The 23,048-nt window shown below is 39.2% G+C and overlaps 1 protein-coding gene and 1 pseudogene across 1 annotated transcript in view; one reads left to right on the forward strand and one right to left on the reverse strand.

Annotated features, from left to right (window-relative positions):
• IQCM (IQ motif containing M) overlaps nt 1-23,048 on the reverse strand; it is a 240,631-nt gene that overhangs the window by 176,805 nt on the left and 40,778 nt on the right. The window lies entirely within an intron of this gene.
• On the forward strand, nt 18,095-18,577 carry LOC114046585 (annotated as a pseudogene).

The raw sequence follows: 23,048 nt of genomic DNA on the forward strand, positions 1-23,048 counted from the left end.
CAGCTAGCCATGTGAATATAAACAAAGGGAATTAAATCTAACTTTCAGAGTGCTTTGTTTCATTTCCTATTTTCATAAGGCAGCTCCCACAGTGTTCTGCTTATATTAGCTAACCCTGGTCATGACCTGCTCCTCTTCTCTGCTTATAGGACTAAAAAATACTTAGCAGCCTTGACTAATTCTAGTTCACTGGTGTAATGGAATGTTGCCTGTTAATGGAGAGACTCTTATCCCGGATGACTGTCTCTACAAATTAAAAAAAAAAAGTTCTTTATCCAAGTACAAAATTCATTTTTAAAAACTTGGAAAAGACAGGGAGAGAAAGGAGAATTGCAGACTCAGAATTTTATACTTGGAATGGGACCTCAGAGGCCATCTTGTTTAACCCTTTCCCATGAGAGAACCTCCTCTACCATGTAGTCATCAATAAGCACTTAATAAGCATTTATTAAATGCAAGGCACAGTGATGAGCATGGGCAGCACAAAGAAAGGCAAAAACACAGTTCCTGCCCTCAAGTACCTTTCATTCTAATGGGGGAAACTACACACAGATCACTGTGTACATATAAGGCAGATATGGCTGTTGTTGAGTTGTTTCAGTCGTGTTTGACTCTTTGTGATCCCATTTGGGGTTCTCTTGGCAGAGACACTGGAGTACATTGCCATTTCCTTCTCCAGCTCATGTTTCAGATAAGGAAACTGAGGCAAATAGGGTTAAGTGACTTGTCCAGGGTCACACAGCTAGTAAGTGCCTGAGGCCAGACTTGAACTCAGGTAGATGAGTCTTTTTGACTCAAGTTCTATGCACTGAGCCACCTAGCTGCCCACTATAAGACAGATACAGTATAAACATAAGGTAATCTCAGGGAGAGTAGAGAATTGGGGAAGAGGGGAAGGTCTCCAGCAGATCATTCCAGGTATGGGTAGTCAGTGAAAAGGCCTGGAATCAGAGTATCATGTGTGGGGAGCAGCAAGTAGGCAAGTGTCTCCCTTGGGTCATAGAGTATATGGAGGGGAGTAAAGAGTCAATCTAGGTGGTGTCCTGGTCTGGAATAAGGAAGACCTAAGTTCAAATCCACGCTCAGACACTTACTAGCTATGTAATACAGATTAAGCATTTTAACCTCTGTTTGCCTCAGTTTTCTTATCTGTCAAATGGGGCTAATAGCACCTACCTCCTAGGGTTGTTGTCAAATGAGATAATAATTGTTTAGCATAGTGCTTGACTCATAGTTTTATATAAATGTTAGTTATTATTATTATAGAAACTAGAAAACCAATGGTTACCAAAGACCTCCAAGAGTGAAGAACCCAATACTTTTTTTTCCTTTTTTTCCTTCTTTCTCTTTTTTTTTTTTTTGCAAGGTGATCAGGGTTAAGTGACTTGGCCAGGATCACATAGCTAGTGGGTATCATGTGTCTGAGGCCAGATTTTAACTCAGGTCCTCGTGACTCCAGGGCAGGTGCTCTATCCATTGCACCACCTAGCTGCCTGGAACCCAATAACTTTTCAAGGTATATCATTTTCCTTTTGAAAAGCTCTAATTGTTAGAAAGCTTTTGCTTACATCAAGCTTAAATTTTGGCTACTTCCACCAGCTGTTCCTGGTTCCTTCTTCCAGGACTGAATGGGTGTGGCCTCAGACAAACTGAGACCTAGGAAAGACTTTGTTTTAGAAAGGCCGCTGCATCCTGGGCCATCACCAGTTGTCTTGACCTTTGTCTTGCCGCTGGACTTCTATGACTCTGGAGGAGGGAGTGAGGCTGATGACTTTGGACAGTTCTGCCCCGCTCATATCCAATTAACATGCAAGTCAAGACATCACCCTTGTGATGCCATCGGTCCTCTTTGAGAACTAAGTACAAGAGCAAACAAACAGTCGCAACAAAGAGGCCTGAGAAGAGAAAGTCTTATACTTTTTCTACATGACAGCCTTATAAATGGGTGAAGACAGTTGTGATGACTTTCTGAATCTTCTCTGTGCTACACATCTTTAGTTTCTTTAATTGACCTCATATAGCATGGATTAAAGGTTCTTTGCCATCTTAATTACTTTCCTCTGGATACTCTATAGACTGTCAATGTCCTTCCTAAACTTTGATGCTTGGAAGTGAGCACAGTGATCCTGATCTAGTCTAATTAGGGTCAAATATAGAGAAGACATCACATGATCTACCTTCAACAAGCAAATCCATAACTGGTTCAATTATCTCACTTAGGATATCCAAGGCATCCTTAATCCTTAAGCTGTCTTTTCAACATCTTTTCATGAATCAATATCTGTTATTTCTTTCTTTGAAATACACAAATATGCAAAGCAAATATTCCTTCTCAAAGAGTAAATATGAAAGAAAAGGCCAGAAAAAGGGTGTCACATTTATCCATTTAGTTATAATAAATAATGCAATCTTTCCAAGTAGAAGTACCAGAATAATTAAACTAATTTCCCAAATTATTCTAGTGTATTCAATTACAGATTTTAATTATTTTAGAGAAATAACTTGCCACGTTAATGAAAGAGACAGTAGTAAGAATCATGGCAGAGTTGAGGTTTCATGTTCCTGCATTCTATATGCCTTATTAGAAAATGTAAATCAAATATTTGATGAATACTAAGAGCCACTGGGGACACTGAAATGAATATTACTATTGTGACTCTGAGAATCAGGTTGAAATCTAACAGAAGTCAGTTAAGGTAAGTGTATTTCAGTGCCAAAGGGAACATTAGCTGTTTGAAAGAGGCCTCTAGGGAATTACTCAGTATTAAATACCGAATAAAAAAAATTAAATAACACTTGGATTGTGACAAACTAACAGAAGCTCAAAATGGAAAGGTAAGACTGCTCTTCCTAATTCAATTCAAGAGGATAGAAACCTTTAAGCAAAGTTAGTAAGGGGCCATCCACACTGATTGGTTTTTCTCATCTTCTGTCTGTCCATTTTAATAATAATAGTTGACATTTCTGGAGGGTCACGAAAGGTTTACAAATGAAGGAATCGTTAGAAGATGTCTATTCCAGCCTCCTCAGTTTACAGATGAGGACCTGAGATCCAGAAAAACCGAGTAACTTTTCCAAGTTCACACATGTAGTAAGTAAGCAATGCCAGAATTTCAACCCAGATCCTCTGACTCTAAGCCAGAGTCCCTGCTAGTAGATTCCTATTTTTCTATAGTGTTTCAGATTTAGAAAGCCCCTTCCGTAGAAGTGGAGTTAAGATCTGAGTTCAAATTCCATCACTAGTATTGACTAACTGCGCGACCACTGGAGCAACTCATAAACTCTGCGAGCCTCAGTTTTGTTCTGTTTTGTTTTTCCAGTCAAAAAAGGGTAAACTGATGCTTGTACTAATGACCTGAATTACAAGGCTATTATGAGAAGCCTAGGTTCTTAAAATCACAGAATCATAGACATAGTGCTGAAAAGAACCATGGAAGTCATTTCATCCAACGAGCTAATAATAATGGTTTATATTTACATATAGTACTTTTAAGATTTATAAAGAGGTAAATATCATGAGCATCACCCCATTTTAAAGATGAGGAAACTGAGGCTCAAGGATTGACATGGCCATATAGCCAGCAAGTTTCAGAGGTAGAATTTGAAAACAGATCTGTCCTGAGTCCCAGGCAATTAGAGGTCTTTTTAGTCCATCACTCTGTCTCTCGATTGTGCAGGGAGTCTAAATGGTCCTTATTCTTTTTTTTTTTTTAAATTAACCTCCTTTTAAAAAGACAACTAAATGCAGCATCCAGTAAGGTCAGAAAGGATATTCTCCAGTTTGACTGAAGCAGGAGGAATTTTTTTCAGTCAGAATGACTCACAAAAATCATCTATTTAGGCACAGAATAGTGGCAATCTGGGTCAGGACAGAGAGGACCCAAACCAATTATATCACAGATCCTCCATAAGCAATGAAGTAAAGAAACTTGTTTTTAATGACTAGCCCTTTTTTTCCCTCCAAGTCAAGTACAGAAAATATTCTGATTAATTATGATTTCTGGTTAGTTAGTTTCCAGTTAACTTAGGTTTTACTGTTTTTCCTCCCAAATTCCAGGTTAAATAAAATAAAGGTGAATATAAAATTGTGAAGAAATGACAATTGTCTGAGCGTTTATGGGCAACATTGTTCAAAGAGACAATACATGTTTTTCTTATACCTTAGTTTACATGTAAGATCTTTCTCCGTTGTCCTCATCTTGTTATTACTAATATATCCTCATATTATTAATATGTCCTTACACAAAAATGTGAAGGATAGTTGATTTCACCGATACAGGGAATTCTCTCCCTGTACTGCAAATCACAACCCGTTATGGTAAAATCTAAGGAGTAGTAAAAGGCTCGGTAAGACTGATTGTCTCTGAATCACATAGCTGGAAGTGTCAGAGATGGGACAAAATTCAAGGCTTAGTGATTCCAAGCCCAGCACTCTAGCTACTATGCTCAATTGTCTCTTAATATAACTTTATTTGCATCTTATTATTAAAAATGCAATGGAACTTGAAGGATAAGATAAATTCAAATTGAAACAAAGAATCAATAATTCCTCCTCAAACTGTCTAGATCAGGGGTTCTTAATCTTTTTTTTATGTAATGAATCCCTTTAAAATTTTGGTGAAGTCTATGGACCCTTTCATAGAATATTGGTTTTAAATGCAGAAAGTAAAAATACCTAAGATTACAAAGGAAGCCAGGAAATCTATTAAGAACTCTTGGTCTAGTTCAGTGATATCAAACTCAAATAGTAATGGTTCTTGCTGGCCATATGTTGACTCAGGAAACCTCAAATTAATATTATTCATATTTTATTTTTATTTATATTGTTAAGGATTTCCCAATTATATTTTAATCTGGCCCAGGCCACACTCAGAAGATGTGCCTGTGGGCTGTGAGTTTAACACTTCTGGTATAGATTATGTCAGAACCATAACCACTGGTTCTTACACTTGGGGTAAGCTTCACAAAATGCAGCCAGGACAGACAATGTAAAAGATGCCCTCAAATCTACTTCTTAGAGAACAAATTCAAGGACCCGTTGGACCTCACACTGGGGGAGAGGATAGAATCAGAGCCCCCAAGGCATTGAAAGGGAGAAGAGTAAGTGGTATAGATCTGGAAGGAAATCATTTGCGATATGTTAACTGAGGTGGAGGATGAAGAAAAGAGTGCCATCTGATAACTTCTGATTTTAAATAATAATTCTTGCTAACCAAATGTTAAATTCAGTGTTTCTATTCTGCTGAAGATTTTTGGGTGCTGTTAGCACCCAGTAGGTATCAGCCCCTCAACCAAAACCTCAGTAGTCCCATCTTAGTTATAGCATTGTATAACTACATAGCCTTATATTTCTATAATTTGAATCTAAGTTAAAAGGGCAAGCCTAGGAAACAAGAAAAACCCATTCACAAAATCAAAAACTTTCAGAGCAGTCAGGTAATTTGGAACCTATAGCAGACTATCTATTGAAAGGTGATAGAAAGGGCGATGTACTGCCTAGAGAGGAGAAGGCTGGGGGAAGGGAGGGAGGGACATGATAGTTATCTTCAAGTATTTAAAAGCCTGTAACATTGGCAAGATGCTAAACTTGTTCCGCTTGGCCCAACAGGGCAGAACCAGAAGGAAATGGGTGAAAGTTACCAAGAGGCAAATTTAGGCTTGATACTGGGAGCTAACAATGGGAGCTGTCCAAAAGTAGAACAGATTGCCTTGGGAAGTGGTGGTTTTTCCCTTCTTGAAAGTCCTTTAAGAGAAGGCCGGATGACTCCTCTTAACAGGCATGTCATAGTAGAGATTCCTTTTCATCTGTATATTGGTCTAAATGGTTCTTGAATTCTTTGATTCAGAAATCTCCTCTATAATACCCTTGACAAGTAGGTGAACCACCTTCTGCCTCAAGACCTCCACTGAGGAGGAACCCACTACTTCTTAAAGGTGTAAATTCTACTTTTGGAAAGCTGTGATTATTGGGACATTTTTCCTTACATCAAGCCAAAAGCTACCTCTCTTCAGCCTTCACCCACTGTTCCTATTTCTGTCCTCTGAATTCAATTCAACAAGCATTGATTAAGACCACATGAGAGAGGCCAAGAATTGATATGACGCAGGTTCAGTGCCCCCTAAGTTTCAGAATTATCTAAGTTAGGTAGTCAAGTAGACACAGATTTGAATTTATTTTTAATTTTATTTCAATTTAGTTTCATTTTCATTCATTTAAACATATACCTGTACAAATATTTGCTGTCTTTCAATCATTTCAGTCATGTCCCACTTTTTGTGACCTCATTTAGGGTTTTCTTGGCAAAGTTACTGGAATAGTTTGCTTCTTTTGCATACCAAACGAGGAGGACGTGAGAAATGAGGAGAAACTCACCAGTCAACCACAATAGTTCTTATGAGGTTTGGAAGGACAGAGTTTCTAAAATTGATTTTAAGGACACAAAGTCATAATCAAGGATTTAATAGGAATTGAAAAGAACTTTCAAACCCCACTTTAGATTGTAGCCTGGGACCAGGTAACAAGAACAGTAGAAAGGTTGTCAAAACTGGCCTTAATCTTATCCTGAGTGTTTCAGCCTGATACATGAAGGAATTTCTAGCCATTTGCTGAACAGCAAAAGAGTTAGAGCTCTCCCTGCCAGGGAGAGGCTTTCTACTTACCACACCCAAGCATAGGATACAAAAAAGCAACATGAACAAAAGTCCAGTAGAGGTGCTCAGCAGAGAGCCACAATGGAATGCACAGAAGGGAGCACTGTGATGACATCACCACTGCGTTATCAGAGGTATGAGTTGCTTTGGTCATAAGACCCTACGTATATGCCTGGACTACATAGATTTCTGGCATGTTTACTTTAATGTATGTGACCTGGCCATATGTGATCCCTTCATGCATGTTTCCTAGTCATACAGCTTGTCTGCAAGCATGCTCTTCACCACTTGTGATATTTTAATGTGTAGGAGAATGTAGTTCATTTATTCTTGTTTTGGTTTTTTTTTTTTTTTGCAACTTTATGATCTATCTTACTGGATTCAATGTCTTGTTTTCAATTAATGTGACCTCTGATTGGCTGGCAAACCTGAATACATCAGTGTGGACAAGCCAAGCACAAACTATGGTTTTTAGCTGGGGCTCATCCATATGTGTCTTGGACTTATGGTGGTTTTTCTTAGGGGGGAATGGGAAGAACATTTGGTGAGAATGCTCTGGTACAACATACAGAAAAATACAGGAGGGGGAGGAGGAGGGAGGAGAGGAGGGGGAGGAGAAGAAGAAGAAAGGAGAAGAAGAAGAACTCTTCCCTCAAGAAGATCACATAGTAATAGGAGAGACTGTAAAAATTACGAATAAGATACATATAAGATATACTCAGAATAGATGGAAGGTAATCTCAGAAAGAAAGAAATTAGGAGTTGGTAAAGGTTGAGTGAGTGGGAACTGGGAGAGGCCTTGTGAAGAAATTGGGGATTTTAGCTGAGTTTTTAATAAAGCCAAGGAAACTGGTAGAGGTGAAGAGAAAAAATCCAAGCACAGAGGCCAGCCAAGGCAAAGGTGTGGAGATGGGAGATGAAGTATCCAGATGATAGAATGCGGGGGCAGTAAAGTGTAAGAAGACTAGGAAGACAGGAAAGGGTCAGGTTTCGAGGTGGGGTTTAAATGCCATATAGAGGATTTTATATTTAATTCTGGAGGTCATAGGAACAATTCAATTTTTTTAGTATGGGTGAGTGACATAGTCAGACCTGTGCTTTAGGAAAATCATTCTGGTAGCTGAGTAGATTAGAGTGCAGAGAGATTTGAGTCAAGGAGACCAATTAGAAAATTACTGAGATAATTAAGAAGAGAGGTAATAAGGGCCCAAGTTAGGGTGAATGGAGAGAAAGGCACATACATGGGTGGTGGTATAAAGGTAGAAACTATAAGATTTGGCAGTAAGGTGAATCAGAGTAAGAAGTTAAGGATGACACCAAGGTTGGGAGCCTAGGAGACTAGGATGATGATGGTGCCTTTGACAGTAATAGGAAACCTGGGAAGATAGCAAGTTTGGGAGGAAAATCTGTTCAGGGTATGTTGAGTTTGAGATACCTATGGGATATCAAGTCTGAGTAGTTGGTGATATAGAACTGGAGCTCAGAAGAGAGATTTTTTGAATATATAGCTTTGGGAATCATCTTCAAAGAAATGACCATTGAATTGAGAAAAATGAAAACCCTGAGAGACAGAGTTTCTGAGTAATTAATCATCAATTTATTAATTAGGCTGGTCAGCAATGAAGAAATTGATGGTCAGTGATTTCTCTCAATAACCAAAGATGCCAAGGGAGACCCTGAAACACCTTAAATCTCTTCTGAAAGGGAATACCTCTGACAAGTTAAAATTAAGCATGATTAGTGGACATTTAATGAGGAGGTGGGTTAAAAGTCTACCACTCCTCTCACTGAGAGCTTGACTTGATCATGAGATTCAGCAGCCTCAAGGCATTTAGGCAGGGGAAGCCGTCTTCATCTGGATCTCTCTGGCTTGTTTTCGCCTTCATAAGCTGGATTGCCTTAAACTCTAATGTAAGAGACCAAGGACAGGGGCTTCTTCACCCAGATAAAGGCTCACTCAAACTAGATTCTGTTTAGACTCTAAACAGAAATAGGTCTCCCCATTAAGTGGGGTCCTGCAGAAAGTTAACTGAGCATGTGCCTTGAGGGCTAGGAGCAATCTCATAACTCAGCCATGCCTTTCAGAGATTGACTGACCTCAGGAGTTGGATTTTAACAGATCTAAAAGGAAAAGGGTGGATCACAAATTAATGAGTTATTAATATAATAGTATAATATGAATTTCTCTCAGAATCTATGGGAGGTGATCAGTCCCCTAAGTGAGACAATATAGTAGAGAATAGGATCTGGGACAGAAACTAAGGGGCCAACTACAGTTAGCCTGATATGGATGAAGATTTAGTGAAGAAGACTTAGAAGACCCAATCATACAGGTAGGAGGAGAATAAGGAGGGACCAATGTCATGGCAAGAGCTCCTAGAGCTTAGAAAGGGATTACTTTAAATGTTTCTTGCACTGAATGAAGGTAACAAACACAAATATATAATATAATCTCATTATCATTTCTCCCTACTGCCTCTAAGAAAGAAAAACCTTCACAGGGTCAAAGATTTTATTCTGCTCCATAGTGAATCACATATGAATTCTTAGACTCAGCATCTCAGAGTTGGGAGAAACCTCAAGGTCGTTGAATCCAACATGTCCCTGACCAAGAACTTCCTCTTTGACATCCTTGAGAAATGGATCATCCAGCTTGGAGAACTCCAGTGCATTCCTGTTTTCTTTCAGCTAAGACCTGCTTAGGTTCCTGGTTCTTTATTAGTTATAATATTCACATAATACTTTTCAATCTGCAAAGCATTTTACTTATATCATCCCACTTGATCTGCAGATACAACAAACTTATGAGATAGGAAGCTCAAATTATTAGCCCTGTTTTACTGATGAGAAAACTGAGGTCCAGATAATTTAATTAGCATGGCCAGAGTTATATAGCTATTAAATGACCAAGTTAAGACTTGAATCCAGGACTTACTCCTTGTCCAGTGCTTTGCCTATTGTACCACACTCCCTTTCTCTCTGAGAGAGAAGAGCAGAAGAAAAGAAATTGAATGGACCCTAGTCATTCAGATCTCCTCTTCTTGCTGTACTATCCAGCTAATCAACACCATGGAAGAGGCCCTTTAAGAGAATCACCTTCCCCTCCACTCTCCTCCTCCCTAGCCAAGTGCTTGGACAAGCATTCTCTGCAAACACCGGTGAAATACACTTTCCAGGGGAAGTGTCTGATTACAAATGATAATTTCTCAGAATCAAGCTGGCAGCCTCCACCTTTTGGAATTTCCTTCTTTGCCACAGCAGCAGAATAAGGCCCTGAAGAGAGCCCATTAACCAGTTACCATTCTGTTTTATTTTCATTTTAACAACCAGAATAATGTTCTCCTTTAATATTTAAACATTTGCTCTGATTAAAAAGTACATTTCTGCTGACTCACCCCCGAGCCGGGCACAGGATGGCTATGAACTTTTCAAGGAATGCAGGATTGCTTACAGCAGGTGCCAGATACACACAAGTGGTCAGAAAGGTCCTATTGTTAGACACACAAGAGGGCAACTTGGCTAAGCAGCAGACACTCAACGTGTTTGGGCCCTAATCAGATGAAAACAAATCTCAAGTTTCTTCTTATGCTTTCAGATCCTTGGTATACCTAGCTGTGCACCAGGTCTGAAATGTGTTGGATTAGGGTCAGGAAACAATAGCAAAAATAAAACCTGCTTGAACATGTCAGCATAGAACTTAATTTGGGATCCATGAAATTCTAGAAGCAAACATCTTGTTTCAGTGGAAGAAAACAGATTTACATGAGCTAAGAAGTAGAAAGAATGAGGTGAAGAAAGAATCTGAAAGTGGCCGCTCAGGGAAAGGGTGGTATGTATAATGGTCAGCACACTGAATGAGGGGTCCTCACTCTGTTCCTTATTATCTACAGGACTGAGGGTAATTCACTGGAGCTCTGTCTGGACTCAATCACCTCTAAGTTTCCTTCCAGCTTGAAATCTATGCTTCTATGTGTAGGTCAAACTGATGGGCTAATATTTTTGTAAGAAAACACAGTAGAATCATGGGAACAAACACAGGAAAGACCATGAGAGATTATCTGGTCCAATCCTCTCATTTACAGATGAAATACCTATGGCATATACCAATGGGACAGATGAAGAAAATGGAGGCCCAAGAGGAGAACTGATTTATCCCTAGTTCACATGTTGAGAGGGGGAGCAAAGCCTAGAACCTAGATCTTTCAGCTCCCAAAGCAGTGTTTTGTTTTTGATCTCTCCTTGTTTCCCCGGTGCTTACCAACAGCACCTACACAGTGCTGTTTAGTCATTTGCAGTTGTGTCCCACTCTTTGTGTCCTCATTTGGGGTCTTCTTGGCAAAGTTATTGGAGTGGTTTCCTTTTGTTTCCTTCTCAAATGAGCAAACAGAGGCAAACAGGGTTAAGTGACTTGCCCACGGTCACATAGCTAGTAAGTGTCTGAGGCTAGACTAGTCTTCCTGACTCCAGGACTAGCACTCTCTCCACTGTACCACCTAACTGCCCTATGCTTAAAAAAATGTTTAATTAGTACTTAATAAATGGCTCTTGACTCGATTTAACATTCCATTGTACATGAATGAATATGATGCAGTTTAGTAGTTTGGTGGATAATGGATTTAGAATCAGGAAGATTTGAACTCAAATTCTGTTTCAGATGCTAGGCAAATCACTTAACCTCTCTTGCCTCAGTTTCCTCATCTGTAAAATGGGTATAATAATAGCCCCAACCTCATAGGGTTGTTGTGAGGATCAAATGAGATACTCTTTATAATGCCCTTTGTAAACCTTAAAGTCCAATGAAAATGCTAGCTGTTATCATTATTATTCTTAGCAAGCTGCTTCCCAAAGCTTTATAATACGTGTATCCTTCATAAGAGTTTCACCACCCTTGCTTACAAACTGTATATAACATGCATTACAAGACTCTCAAAGAGTAACAAGTTGTGCAGATAGTGTCTGATGAGAACTAGCCATTATTACACAGGTAGAGAAAGGATGGGATTCTTTGCTTGTTTTTCAACCACGTAGAGATGGTAGTGACCATGCCAACAGCACTTTCAAATACTCATACAATCAAGACTGGATAATCAATCAATTGATGATGGACATATGCCCAAGGAGCTATTGATATTCAATGTACCATTTAAGTCAAAATGTCAGAAAACAATTCCTTTAATAGATACAACTGTCTTTCTTGGTTGGCCTTGCAAATAAAATTTTTCATACTTCAGGCAAAGGGTAAGGCTCTAAATTGTCTAATCTTCACTGAAAGTTAGGGGGGGTAGCTAGGTGGTACAATGGATAGAGTGCCAGGCTTGGAGTTTGAAACACTCATCTTCCTGAGTTCAAATTTGGCTTCAGACACTAACTAGCTGTGTGACCCTGGGCAAATCACTTGACCCTGTTTACCTCAGTTTTCTCATCTGTAAAATGAGCTGGAGAAAGAAATGGCAAATCACTCCAGTATCTTTTGCCAAGAAAAGCCCAAATGGGGCCATGTAAAAAAAAAATGACTGAAATGACTGAACAACAACACCACTGAAAATTAGACAGTCTCTCAGATTGAGAGACATGAGCCATAACAAACATGTCACAGAAGTATATGACTATACAATTAAGTATTAAGAACTCATTGGAAATCCTAAATAATAAAATCACAGGATTCTGAGCTGAAAGAGACCTTAACCATCACCTAGTCCAATGTCCCCTCTTTATGAATGAGGAAACTGAGTTACTTTTTCAAGGTGATTACAAGCAACAGGTTGTAAAAACCAACATTTACACTCAGGTCCTCTGGTTCCAGGTCTCCTACCAGCCTGCCAGAACTAAATCGCACTTAAGCCATTTCCATTAACTATCACTCCAGTTACTACCTGTATAGTCTTGGGCAAGTCTTTGAGACTTTCTGTTCCTCATTTTCCTCATCTCTAAATAAATAAATGAGGAAGGAAGGGAATGGGACTAATTCAGCTCAGGGCAAGATTGTACAAAATACTCGAAGATTAATATCCAAAAAAATTTTTAAAGAAAATTGAAATGTAAAAAATTATGAAAAGGAAAAAACAGTTCAATATCTAAAACTAGGATTAAATGTCCCCTCATAAAAGGGAACCAGTTGAGGGAGCAGCTAGGTGGCAAATAGTGGATAGAGTGCTGGGTCTGGAGACAATAAGACCTGAGTTCAAATGCAGTCTCAGACATTTCCTAGCAGGGTGACCCTGGGCAAGTCACTTAACCTCTGCTAAGCTTAGTTTCCTCATCTGTAAAATGGGGTTAATTATAGCTCCTACCTCTAACAGTTGTTGCAAAAATCAAATGAGATAATAATTGTAAAGATCTTAGCACAGGGCCTGTCACATAGCCGGGACTAGGTAAATGTTAGCTACTATTAGCTATTATTATTAGATTAAAATGCAACCTTGCCCAAATGTGCCAACAAGCTCCAGACAAAAGACTTGATGACATAAAATGTCTCCATTGATTTCCACATGGAAAGAGTCAAAATATTTTTAAGTCTAAAAGTGGAACCACCAAGTCAACGCTCTCAAACTGATAGTAGGGGTGAAACTTCAGGCATGAATTTGCTCTGCTTTCACATTTTGCATGAGTTAAGATGCAAAGTCACCCCCACACACACACAAAGATGGCTGCTTACAGCAGGAGGCTTCAATTTGCCATTTTTAATCGTAAGCTTTCACAACAAAATCACTTATGATTTATATGGGACATGATGGATTTCACAGTATGTGAAGCTTCAGGAGGTCCTCCTAACAAAGTACAGCTCCATGAAGAAAGAGTCTTGTTTAGAGCAGCTGGAAGAGAAGGGAAACATCGAATCCTATGTTCAAACAGCTTTACAGAATGGACTAGGCACACAAGAGACCTCTGTCCCTCAGCATGGATGCCTGGGCATGAAGCACAGAGGACAGCTTGACACCTCTGGATTGCTCCGTCTTCACTGGATGAGGAGACAGGGCCCAGAACTGACAGAAATGCCAAATAAACAAGGCTTTCTCATATTACGTTCATGAAGGATTTTTTTTTTTTGAGGAGGTATCAGGACCAGTAACTTCAGCTGTGTAGACAGCATCCTGGTCAGGGAAGTCCCTCTACCCAACAATACAAATCAGTACCTGCTCCGCAGCCCATGGTCTTAGAGAGCTGGCTGAGGGACCCTGAGAAGTCACAGCTCACCTGATGTCACATAGGCAGTGTTTGTCAAAGGCATGCCTTGAACCCAGGCTTTCCTGACTTAGAGGCGGGCTCTCTATCCACTCCACAATAACCTGTTACCTCTTATAAGGTTAGTTAATCATTATCGCCACTTCTGATTGGCCATTTCACAAGAATTCAGGATGGAGTATTTCTGATTCACATTCTTAGCATTTATCAGAGGCTAGCTACCACATCAAAGTCACCCTCACAAGGGAAGTTTCCTTTCCAGACATTATAACCATTTAACCCCATAAAACAAACACTTACTGGTGGCTGGCTTCCCATTAGGAGGTGTGGATGGAGAATCTTAATAACTAGTTATAACTAAAGGAGATCAGGGCTCTGCTCTCAACCAGACTTATGAAAGTAATTAGATCTTTATCAAAGTTACACCAACATCAAGCCCCTGCTGTCCCTACTGGTTCTTAAAGATGATTATTTTCTACTTAAAGGAAAACAGACAGACTTTGGAAGGATTGCTGGAGTTAAGTGGTGGTACAATGGCACAAAATTTAATCAGTTTATATGCCAAGGCTTAGAAACCAATGGTATAAATATTTGGACCAAATGATATAGATTTATTAAAACTGAGATACTGGAGAATATTTGCAAGGATAGGGGGGATCCCACAGGCCAAGAATGAAAAGGGAGACCTGGGAGCTATTAGTCTGTTGAAATCACAGCAGTTCATGCGGGTTAGAACTGGAAGAGGATAGAAAAAGGAAGGAGAGAAGCCTTCTTTTCTTGCATTGTCCATGTGTTCAGAGAAATTCAACAGCACTAAGCTGTACTAGTCTTCTGCATTCATGATTAGGCTAAAGGAAAATATCAGGAATCCTTAAAGTAGGATGGCAGGAATCAGTGGTCCTTCCAGCTCTGCTTCAGGAAGCCTTACAGTTGTTTGAGTAAGGAAAGGAAGTACATGAAGGAGAGTTCATGAAGGTTTCTGGTCAGGTGCTATCGCCTATATCTTGGGGTTTGCTCTTCAAATCTCAAATAAGTAGAACCTGGATATTCAGCTTACCCAGGAGTAATTAAATCCTGGGAAAAAGTGGTCCACCCTATCAAAATTCATGCAGAATTGCTTTGTATTAGGCAAATAATGCCATGCTTCACAGGGAGACAGCTCATCTTCTAATAGAAAGACAATAAAGAATTAAATTGGGCAGCTAGGTGGCACAGTGGATAGGGTGCCAGGCCTGGAGTCAGAAAAAACTCATCTTCCTGAGTTCAAATCTGGCCTCAGACTGGTAAGTACGAGCTGTGTGACCCTGGGCAAGTCACTTAACCCTGTTTTCCTCACCTTCCTCATCTGTAAAGTGAGCTGGAGAAGGAAATGACAAATTACTCAAGTATCTTTGCCAAGAAACCTCCAAAAAGGGTCACAAAGAGTTGGACATGACTGAATATGACTAAAATAACAACCAAAAAAACCAAAGAATTAAATCTCTAAATATGGTAAAGAGTTAGCACTACTGCATGAGCATCTCAACCTATACGCTCTTTAAAAAAAAAAAAATCTAATGAAGAAAGACTCCAAACCACATCCTTAAAGTTGGAGATCCTCTAGGAATCATCATCAACTCAACTGGCCACGTAGAATTTCCTCAGGCTCTCAAAGATGTTGGGAGATACCTTTTTACCTAACCAACTGTAATCATAAGATAAGGCTGGGTAAAAGAGACTATTTTAATAAAAATGATAGAGCTCAAGTTAAAAAAAACTTAAAGACAGAAAAGTTAAGGAAAAGATAGAGCATTGGACATGAAGTCAAGAAGAGCTTTGAATTCAAATCCTGCTTCAGAAACTATTTATGTGACTCTGGTTAAATCACTTAATCTCCCATTCTGTTTCCTCATCTGTAAAATGGTGGTAACAATAGTACCTACCTCAGAGGGTTGTTGTGAGAATAAAATGAGATAATAGATGTAAAGCACTTAGCAAATTTGAAAATGCTATGTAAATGTCATCTATTAATATTATTAATAAAGTAAATGACATTGTACAGATAGGTAATAAATGGAATCACAAAACATAAAAACTATGTAACAGTATTTCTATTCATTTTTGCCTCTATTCCTGTGTTGTAATTAGGGAAAAAGAAGAGTGGTATACCATATGAGGGAATAAAATAGTGACAATGGTTCTTCAAAAGTGCCATCTCTGGACCTGACCAAATACACAAGTAGAAAATTTGTACTGCTAGTGAAGGGCATTCAAGGATCAGATTTCCAATATTTAAAAAATAGCATGATACCAAAAACTCAAAAGATCATAGCCAAGCAGAGTGATGCATGCCTTGAGTCCCTGCTTGTGGACTGGCTGAGACTGGTGGATCATTTGAGTCTGAGAGTTCTGAGCTTCAGTGGGCTAAGCTGATCAGGTGTCTAGATTAAGTGTTTGGCCCCAATATGGCGAGACCCCATGAGCAGAGGGCCACTAGGTTGCCTAAGGAAAAGTAAAACTGCTTCAGATCAGAAAAACAAAACAAGTTAAAGCTTCTGTGCTAGCCAATATGGCTATTGGCATGTGAGTAGCCCCTGGACTTCCAATCTGGGAGAGATAGGAAGACCTAGTGTCTAAAAAAAAAAAAAGCCATACATGGGATTATTACACTCAAGGACATGTTTGAAGAAAATATGACAAAGGAACAGATAGATCTTCAAAAACAATGTTGTATACCAAACCACAGGCTTATAGTCATACAAGTAAAGGAGAAAAATAGAGATTAAGCAATAACAACACAGTACTGTGGTTAAGAACACTGATGTTGGAGTAAAAGGATCTTGGTTCAAATATTGTCTCTGATGATTTTCACCTGTGTGACCTTGGGAAAATTATTTAAACTCCCTGGGCCTATGTTTCCACATCTATAAAATGAGGGTATTGCATTAGGCAGTTTCTGTGATCTATTATAGCTCAACATCTATAATCCTAATGTGAAATCTCACTCTTTCCATTGCTTATTGATTTTTTGAAAAACCATTTGATTTGAAAGAATAAAATATGATCTTACTGACATTTTTGTTGAATTTCTTTAAAGTGTTCTCTTTCTCTCTCTCTCTCTCTCTCTCTCTCTCTCTCTCTCTCTCTCGTTAAAATCACTTAAGGAAACATACTCATCAAAGGAATTTGCCAGCATCAAGGTAGAGGGATTCCCCATCAAATACAGAGTTCTTCAGATGTTGTGCTTTGTGGCTGACACTGAACTGAATAATACATCAAGCGATGGAATAATACCAGACCTTGTCAGTGATCCCATGATCAATGAAATATAACTAAGCCATTTATTTATAGTGGAAAAATAAAATGTGTGAAAAATGCAAATGACCAACATTATGATGTGCAGTTGGATAGATAATCCATTGGCATTGTCCATTAGATTATATGTGTGTTACTGTATATATATATATATTCATATATATATATGTATATATACACATATACATATACATGTATTATATTATATGTGTGTGCATATGTGTATATACAGACATATATACATCCCATATACACATATACGTATATGTGTGTACATGTATGTGTACATGTATATACAGATATATATTCATACAGGTATATATATACATACATACATATTATATATGGGTGTGTATATACACACATATGTACACACACACACACACACACACACATATATATATATATATGTATGTATACACATTTGTGCATGAGTGTGTGTGTAGGAAAAAGTGATATATAGAAATGGACAGTGAGACGGATGCTGATATGGACCAAAGCCTGACTGGTGGAAGGCAAAAGGCTGGTTTGGTGTGCTGTGTTTTCAAAGATCTCACACTGAACACTGATGCAAAATTCCATCTTTTAAACACTAACTATGGATAGGGTGGGAGTTCCAGGCATGCAGGTCAGCCAGCCAGTGATCATACCCAGAATTGGGAAATGGAATTTCTTGTTCCAGGAATAGCAGAGTCTAGTGCCACTACATTAACTGTAACACACTTTTTAGTTATTACACTGAAGTTAAAGGTGGGTCCTTCAGTAATCAAATCCTTACTCAGATCTCTCTTTTTTTTTTTTTTTTTACGTCTATCTATTAAACCTTTTGGAAAAATTGACTTACGTTTGTAAGATATCAATTCCAACAGTGAATATATGAGATTGACCTCACTTTCTCCTAGTGTATATACTACTAGCAAACTCCTTAGAAACAACTCTCGTCTTTCACCGCCAGATCGTCGCTACCATGGGTCGCATGCATGCTCCTGGGAAGGGCTTGTCCTAGTCGGCTCTGCCCTACCGCCGCAGCGTGCAAACGTGGCTGAAGCTCACCTCAGACGACGTGAAGGAGCAGATCTACAAGCTGGCCAAGAAGGTCCTGACGTCCTCCCAGATCAGTGTGATCCTGAGGGATTCTCACGGCGTGGCACAAGTACGCTTTGTCACTGGCAACAAAATTTTGTGAATTTTAAAGTCCAAGGGACTTGCCCCTGACCTTCCTGAAGATCTTTATCACTTGATCAAGAAAGCTGTTGCTGTTCAAAAGCATCTTGAGAGAAACAGAAAGGACAAGGATTCTAAATTCTGTCTGATTCTGAACGAGAGCTGAATTCACCAGCTGGCTCAGTACTACAAGACCAAGAGAGTCCTTCCACCCAATTGGAAATATGAATCATCTACAGCCTCTGTTCTGGTTGCATAAATTTTGGATTATGTACTAAAATAATAAAGTCACATCTAACTAAAAAAAAAAAAGAAAGAAAGAAAGAAACAACTCTCAATGGTCTGCCACAATATATTCCTATTCTCTTATTTTCATGTTTATATGAGGTAGATCATCATAAGTATGTCTGGCTCATCTTAACAAGAAACCATGAAAGATTATTTGTTATAGATGTTTTGCATTATGAAATTAGTCTTCAGCTTTCTTAAGGACTACAATTTATATTATGCTTTTCGCCTACTGAATCAGAAAAACTAGGAATCTCTGGAACAATGAAGAGAAAGAAAAAAAAAAGGCAATTTCATGGGGGTCTGGCACATACACAGAGCCCATCAGTTTCCTCAGATGGTATCTCCACATGGAGGATGCTAGAGCAGATTGCATAGCCTTGTGGAGGATGCTAGAAAGTGGCTCTTGTGAGAATAGTGATAACACATATGGGAAGTGTCTTGTAGAGAATGGAAGATACATGGATAGTCTATAACTGGTTCTGGTTGGCCCGTCACATCGTTAGCAGGAGTTTTGGGGAGTTTTGTTTGTTTGTTTGTTTCCCCTGTGGACTACATATACAAAACTTTCAGTGTCTTCAAAAAGGGCTGAGTCAACTTTAGCCCAGTCTGTGCTTCATACATGTCTGAAAGAGCTCCCAGACTCTCCCTTAATGAGATTACATGCTAAATTGGGTAAAGACCTTAGAACTTTGTTCTCCCCACCCGAAGGCCATATGACCCCTAAGAAATGGGCCCTCCTTGTTCATTCTTTTCCATTGTAGATGTGGAGTCTCCAACCTGAGTCTATATAGCATGTATTATAATCAATCAATCAATAAATAAATATTTATTAAGTACCTGCTTAACACAATGCCAGGCACTGTGCTGAGTGCTGAACCTATGGTTACAGGAATCCAGAAATTAGAATCCAAACCATGTCAGTCCTCCCAGCAGCTATGCCTGAAGAGTAAGGAGATATATTTGGACTCATTTGACTCTGATATCACCTTTGGACATGAAGACAGTAGGACCAATGCTGGGGAGAAAATGTGCCAAGAGGATGTCAGAGGGGTGGAGCCAAGATGGCAGAGTAAAAGCAGTGACTTGATGGAGCTCTCCCCAAAACCCCTCCAAATACTTGTAAAAAATGGCTCTAAACAAATTCTAAAGCAACAGAACCCACAAAAAGACAGAGTGGAACAAATTTCCAGCCTAAGACAACCTGGATGATTGATTGGAAAGGTCCATTGTACCAGGTGGGGAGAGGAACACAGTTCAGCTTGGGCACTGGGCAAAATAGGTCTCAGCGAAGCTGGAGCAAGCCTCAGAGGACTGAATCATGGACAGCTGTGGTGGTTTCAAGACTTCTCAACCCACGAATGCCAAAGAGAACTTAGAAGGTCAGTAGGAAAAGTCTGTGACCTCTATGAGAGAGAAGCTTGGTCCCAATTCCAGTCCCCAGCACAGCCCTGTGGTGGTGGCTGCTTCCTGAGCTTCCAGCCCACAGACTCAAGGGGAATTGAGTGGCTGATCAGAGGGGGATTGCAAGGATCTCTTTGTTGGTGCTGAGGCAGGATTCTCTTGCTTTGCCTGTGCTTGGGTCTGGGTCACAGTTCTGGATGGTGGTCCTGGGGTGAGGAGAGCTGGTGTGGTGGAGTTTGTAGTGGCAGTTGAAAGAGAATCCTCCTCACAGCTCCGAGGCAGAAAAGAGTGCTTGTGGTCACTCATAGACCAGAACCCAGGCCAGGAAAGCAGTAAACACCTTGCCCTTGATCATACCACCTTGGAAGAACTAAAAATTTACAGGTCCCTAGAAGTATCTCTGAAAACAGCTGCACAAAACCCCTGAAGCTTGGGACAGTACATTCTCCACATTGGAAGCAGACCCCTACCTTAACAAAGAGTTTAAAACTCAAGTAATTGGCTGGGATTGTGAATAAACAAAGGTGCAAAAAAAGTCAGACCATAGAATCTTTCTTTGGTGACAAAGAAGATCAAAATATACAACCAGAAGAAGACAACAAAGTCAAAGCTCCTACATCCAAAGCCTCCAAGAAAAATATGAATCAGTCCCAAGCCATGGAGGACCTCAAAAAGGAATTTGAGAAGCAATAAGAGAAGTAGAGGAAAAACTGGGAAGAGAAATGAGAGTGATGCAAGAAAATCATGAAAAACAAGTCCACAGCTTGCTAAAGGATACCCAAAAAGATACTGAAGAAAATAATACCTTAAAAAATAGCCTAACCCAAATGGCAAAAGAGGTCCAAAAAGCCAATGAGGAGAAGAATGCTTTAAAAAGTAGAATTGGCCAAATGGAAAAGGAAATCCAAAAGCTCACTGAAGAACATACTTCCTTAAAAATTAGAATAGAGCAATTGGAAGCTAGTAAGTTTATGAGAAATCAAGACATTGTAAAACAAAACCAATAGAATGAAAAAATAGAGGACAATGTGAAATACCTCATTGGAAAAACAACTGACCTGGAAAATAAATCCAGGAAAGAGAATTTAAAAACTATTGGACTCTTTGAAAGTCATGATCAAAAAAAGAGCCTAGACATCATCTTTCAAGAAATTATCAAGGAAAACTGCCCTGATATTTTAGAACCAGAGGGCAAAATAGAAATTGAAAGAATTCACCAATCACCTCCTGAAAGAGATCCCCAAAAGAAAACTCCTTGGAATATTGTAGCCAAATTCCAGAGTTCCCAGGTGAAGGATACAATATTGCAAGCAGCCAGAAAGAAACAGTTCAAGTATTGTGGAAACACAATCAGGATAGCACAAGATTTAGCAGCTTCTACATTAAGGGACCACAGGGCTTGGAATATAATATTCTGGAGGTCAAAGGAGATAGGATTACAACCAAGAATCACCTACCCAGCAAAACTGAGTATAATCCTTCAAGGAAAAAAATTGAAATTTTTTTTTGAAATAGAGGACTTTCAAGCATTCTTGATGAAAAGACCAGAGCTGAATAGAAAATTTGAACAAGACTCAAGTAAAACATGAAGAGCTAAACAAGAAAGAGAAATCATAAGGGACTTATTAAGGTTGAACTGCTTACATTCCTGCATGGAAATATGATATTTGTAACTCATGAAACCTCTGTTAGTATTAGGGTAGTTGGAGGGAAAAAAACTATATGTATGTATATATAGATAGATAGTTAAATAGAGGGCACAGGGTGAGTCGAAGATGAAGGGGTGATATCTGAAGAATAAAATTAAGGGATGAGAGAGGATTATACCAGGAGAAGGAGAAAAGGAGAGGTAGAATAGGATAAATTATCTCACATAAAACAGACAAGAAAAAGCTTTTGCAGTGGAGGGGACATGGGGGAAGGTAAGAGAGAATGAGTGAATCTTATTCTTATCAGATTTGGCTTAAGGAGGGAATAACACGCACACTCATTTGGGTATGGAAATCTATCTTATCCTACAGGAAAATAGGGGGGAAGGGACAAAAGAGCAGGGGGATGATAGAGAGGAGGGCAGACTGGGAGAGGGGGTAATCAGAAGCAAACACTTCTGAGGAGGGACATGGTCAAAAAGAGAGAATAGAATAAATGGGGGGTGGGATAGGATGAAGGGAAATATAGTTAATTTTCTACAGCATGACTAATATGGGAGTGTTTTACATGACTACACAAGTATAACCTGTATCGAGTTGCTTGCCTTCTCAATGAGGGTGGGTGGGGAGGGAGGAAAGGAGAAAATTTGGAACCCAAAGTTTTAAAAACAAATGATAAAAATTGTTTTCACATGCAACTGGGAAATAAGATATACAGGCAATGGGGTATAGAAATCTATCCTGCCCTACAGGAAAATTGAAGGGGAAGGGGATCAGAGAAGGGGAGGATATAGAAGGGAGTGCAGATTAGGGAAAGGGGTATTCAGAATGCATGCCATCTTGGGGTGGGGGAGGGATGAAATGGGGAGAAAATTTGGAACTCAAAATCTTGTGGAAGTGAATGTTGAAAACTAAAAATAAATAAATTAATAACATCAGGGGGGAAAAAAGAAAATATGCTAAAATATAGGCCTAATCCCCCACTGAGGTGATAGAGGGTGGGTTGTGCCCAGTGTAGCATGGTATTGGACAAAGTGTTTATATGTTTGCTCTTGCTATATCTTTGAAGTAAAAATCCTTTTGTAAAAGCTAATTGATGTTAAATGGTTAAATGATATTAGAACATAACTTACTGGTACCCTAAAATGGAGGGAACATAGCTGGTAGATATAGGTTCAAACTGAAGTGGATGAAAGATATCCTAAAATCCCTCAGTTTATCCTGAACCCTGAGGGGAAATGTAGTTTTGTGGCCCTGGGAGAAAGTGAAAGTATACTTGTTACATAAATATTAAAGACATCATAGAACCTAGACCTGGAAGTGACCGCTAATCCAGAGGTCCGCTAACCCAATTCTTTCATTTTATAAATTAGAAAACTAAAGCCCGGGGAAGTTAAGAGACTAGATTAAGATCAC

This window comes from Vombatus ursinus, unplaced genomic scaffold (assembly GCF_900497805.2).
Source record: "Vombatus ursinus unplaced genomic scaffold, bare-nosed wombat genome assembly UNPS02014784.1, whole genome shotgun sequence".
In the NCBI taxonomy this organism is placed as follows: domain Eukaryota; kingdom Metazoa; phylum Chordata; class Mammalia; order Diprotodontia; family Vombatidae; genus Vombatus; species Vombatus ursinus.